The 4,606-nt window shown below is 38.9% G+C and overlaps 1 pseudogene; it reads left to right on the top strand.

The window, feature by feature from the left end:
- Positions 1-458: 458 nt before the first annotated feature.
- LOC110203062 (ubiquitin-conjugating enzyme E2 variant 1 pseudogene) lies at positions 459-1,244 on the top strand (annotated as a pseudogene).
- The last annotated feature ends 3,362 nt before the right edge of the window (positions 1,245-4,606 follow it).

The following is a 4,606-nucleotide window of genomic DNA, read 5'->3' as shown; positions in this document are numbered from 1 at the left end:
ATTTACTAGTTACATATCTTGGCCAATTATAGGTAAGATTTTGCCATGCTGGGGTCATATGTCTTCTTGCAGTGTATTGCCTGATCTTACACAGTCTGGAAAATTTTCTTTAATTATAACTTCAAATCAAATAAACATCTTTTTTCTTTTTCACTAGTTTCTGGAATTCTAGCATATCTAATATTTATTCATAATGTTCCAAAATCAGACACTAATGCATGTCCATTATTTGATTTTTCAGTCTTGTTTTACATCATGAACTTCTTCTCCCATTTTACTTTTATTCTTCTTTTGTTTAATTTCACTTATTCCATTGATGTTTTTTCCTTAGACATCATCTTAGGGGGAGGGGGGCAAGGGAAGAGGGAGGGGCGGAAGGAGAAGAAGGGGCGGACTCCAAGCGGCAGCGAAGCAAGATAGCGGCGACCACGGGCTCGGGAGTGAAAGTCCCTCGAAATTTTCGACTGTTGGAAGAACTTGAAGGAGGTCAGAAAGGAGTAGGAGATGGGACAGTTAGCTGGGGTCTTGAAGATGATGAAGATATGACACTTACAAGATGGACAGGAATGATTATTGGGCCTCCAAGAACAATTTATGAAAACCGAATATACAGCCTTAAAATAGAGTGTGGACCTAAATATCCAGAAGCCCCCCCATTTGTAAGATTTGTATCAAAAATTAATATGAATGGAGTAAATAGTTCTAATGGAGTGGTGGACCCCAGAGTCATATCCGTGCTAGCAAAATGGCAGAATTCATATAGCATCAAAGTGATTCTGCAAGAGCTTCTACATCTATTGATGTCTAAAGAAAATATGAAGCTTCCTCAGCCGCCTGAAGGACAATGTTACAGCAATTAATCAAAAAGAAAAATCTTCCCCCTTTATTCAGTTTTAAGCTGTCTTCATTTTCCACAGTAGTAAATTTTCTAGATGCATCTTGTAGACCTCAAAGTACTGGAAAGGAAGTTCCCATTCAAAGGCGATTTATCTTAAGATATTGTAAATGATACTAATTTTTTCATTTGAAATATAAGTTGTGCTATAACAAATAATCTTGTCATGTGTAACCACTGTCCACTTAGTTGAACTTCTGGTATCAAGAAAGTCTATTTAAATTTATTACTGTCATAACCAGTGTGGCACATCTAACTCAACTGTGAAAAAATATATCACACAATCACCTTGCTGCTTATATGGCCAAGGATTCCACCACCCTTTCCCCATCCCTACCCCTCTGCAATAGCATCCCAGCACTGAGCCGTTTATTAAAGTAGACACAAAGGTTTTAACTTCCAGTATGATACAGGAAGCTTAATGGACTACTATTGAGGGTGTGTGCTAATCTGTCACCCCTCCCTTTGTGCTGGCTTTAATAAAGGCTGACAATGCTGGTGTCTTTATTTTTTATTATTAAATTCTTTCCATTTTAAATGGTGCCCCAGCAAGCCATTTTACTTCCCCACAACCTTTGGCCAATGCATAGATTGTATCCCTCTCCCACCCACTCGTCCACCCTCTCTTACATGGGCCTTTGGTGAGGGATTCAGGGTTCTTTCAGTGTCTTCTCTTCCCCCACCTTCGTCACGGGGTGCTGCTCTACCCTCCTTTCTAAAATCAGTCTCCCCATTTCAGTGATACTTCCTCGCTTCTGGCCAGTAGCCAACCCAGGTAGGGTTGGAAGAAATCCCTGACTCCCTTTGTTTCTCATTTTTGGAACTACATTTAATCATCACCAGCCTGGGAAATGAGTATCTAAACTGTTTGCAAACCTGGATCACCCCCTCCACCAGCCCTGCCATGCCAGGATGCTGGCAGTGGGCAGTGTTTTTAGCTCAGCTTTTGATACAGTGACAAGAGCAGTAATTTCCCAGGATTGCTCAGATCTGCCAGCTTAGCAAAGGTTTTAGTAGTTAAAAGGAAGGACTGCCTGAAGATTCCCTAAGCACACACTCCAGTTGAAAGAATTGGACTTGTCCTTGAAAATTAAAGAAATGTGACTTGACAAGCAATGCACTCACTTGGTTGCTCTTTGCCATAGCTTAATAAGAGGTTTGGAATTCAATGGCGGGAACAAAACCTTCAATTTGAATTTGGTACAGATTTAGGTTTTGGCACTTCCTCCTTTCAAGCTCTTCAACAAAGATTGAAAGGGGGAAAACCTGGGTGCATTGCAGATCCCAGAATTTGGCTGGCAGAACTCCCTGGCAAATCACTGCCTTTTCTGATTCTTGGACCACTAGCTGCTGCGATGTGGATACAAGCTTAAATTAAAACAATTTATTGTGCCCTGAGGGGTTTTTTTTAAAAATTCAGTATTTATGTAAATCCACGTTTTAAAGCAGCAGCTGTCAAATCAGAAAAAAGAATTGTTTCCATTAAAACTCTTTTGGGGAAAATATTCATTGTAAGGATTTCATATCCTCTGTAATTAAAGTTTAACATAACAGTATTCCATAAGCAGCCTTTTTATTGTCAGACCATTGCCTGGTTTTAATATAATAAGGTGTGCGTTAATATTTAAAAAAAAAGACACCATCTTACCATTTCCCTAATTGTTCCTTCATTTATCTCTTGTGTTTTTTAATTGAGTCCCTTTAAGTTCTTTTAATATTTCAATGATACAGTGTAATTCTCCTTTAGTATTTCTTCCATGGCATCCATTAATGTTTCAACTTGCATTTCTGAAGGAATTTTGTCCTATAGGAATTTTAAGAATATATCGGTTGCATTGCTATTTTTAATTGACTACACATTTTTCTGTTCCTCAATGGAATAATGGGCAGTGGGATCACATGATCAGACATTTAAAGTTGCAAGGGACATTCAATCTAGTTTAACCCCCTTATTTTATAAAAGATGAAACTGGGTTTTAAATGGCATTAAGTGATTTGCCCAAGGTCACACAGATAGCAAATGGCAGAGTAGAGATTTTTATCCAGTTCCTCTGTCTCCAAAGCCAGTATTCTTTCCACTGTCTCATGCTGCATTCCAGTAGGAACAGACCCAGACCTAAGCATGATGGGATGCTTTGGGCATATTCAGGGTAAGAATAAAGTCAGTCACTCATTGTGATGCAGTTGGTGTTTGAGTCTGGGAAATGAGAAACTCCCTTAGCTGTGGCGAGGGAAGAAATCCTCTCTATTTTCTCAATCAGTAAACATTCATTAAGCAATGTGTAAGGTTCCATGCTTTCACCATCACTTTGATGGGGAAATATAAATATGATAGTCACTACTATCAAAGAGCTAATACTCCACTTAAATTTATGGAATAGCAAGAGCAGAGAATAGCAACATATTCAAGGTGTAACTAGGTGACACTTTCAGCAAGGGCAGGGGTCAGGAAGGACTGCACTAAGAAGGTGGATTTCTCCCTGTCTTTATCCCCAAACCAGATGATGAATTCAATGGGGCAGGACTTAACATACAGGACTTAAGAATAGGAAACCTGAGTGATTTCAACATGAGAAAGAAAATTCCCCCTGGATTCTTTCTGTGACTCTAAAAATATAAACTTATGAGGTACAACAATATAAATCTTTACATTAACAAGACAGGGTCATTCTCTTTCCTCAGTAGAACTGCCTACTGCGAGTGATTGAGTAAAAGACCCTAGATTGCCAAATGTAATTGTGCTGAGTAAGTTTTATGGCTTTGTGTTTCCTTTGAGCAGAGGGTGAAGTTGGAGAGAAAATGTCTAGGCAGAGGACTAGGACCTTTCTCTAACCTTCTATTTCCACTTCCACCTCTGTAGTTTCTGATTGGCACTGACGAGAGGGCGTGTTTATGATTATATGAAAGATATATTGAGAAAATGTTACCTCCAGTAAAATAGCCAGTCTTGGGCCAATTTTCTTGTCCATGGCTATACTCTCCAAAGTAGAAGCTTCCCCTGCCACTGACCAATTCCAACCCTATGAGATACAAGGGCAATGAATTGCTCTCTTCCTATTCTTACTTATTTTAGATATCAACTCCCTATTAGCAATTTTTGTTCTGTCATTTCCAGTGTAAATGTCATTCTCTGCAGAGAAAACAAGAGTGGATAAAGCGCTGGGCTTGGAATCTGGAAGACTCATTTTTCTGACTTCAAATCTGGCCTCAGATTCTTACTAGCTGTGTAACCCTGGGCAAGTCACTTAACCTTGTTTGCCTTAGTTCTACATCTGTAAAATGAGCTAGAGAAGGCAATGGCAAACTATTCCAGTACCTTTGCCAAGAAAACCCAAATGTAGTCACAAAGAGTTGGACATGACTGAAAAACAACTGAACAAAAAAAATCAGGGACAGTTAGGTGGCACAGTTAGGTCTAAGCTAAAATTCAGCCTCAGACACTTACTAGTTCTGTGATCCTGGGCAAGTCACTTAAACCTGTTTGCCTCAGCTTCCTCACCTATAAAAATGAGCTGGAGAAGGAAGTGGCAAATCATTCCATTATCATTGCCAAGCAAACTCCAAATGAGCTCACAGAGTTGGACACTACTTAAAATGATTAAACAACAACAAATTAAATGGATACTAAATATGCTGAAAAAATTAAACCAAATAAGCAAAAAAAAAAAATTCATGAGAGAAAATAAGGGAAGAAGTGGAAAGAAAAAGTAA

This window comes from Phascolarctos cinereus, unplaced genomic scaffold (genome assembly GCF_003287225.1).
Source record: "Phascolarctos cinereus isolate Bilbo 61053 unplaced genomic scaffold, phaCin_HiC Scaffold_7;HRSCAF=346, whole genome shotgun sequence".
NCBI lineage: Eukaryota > Metazoa > Chordata > Mammalia > Diprotodontia > Phascolarctidae > Phascolarctos > Phascolarctos cinereus.
Note: the sequence above shows the minus strand (reverse complement) of the source record. Positions and strands in the feature narration are given on the sequence as shown.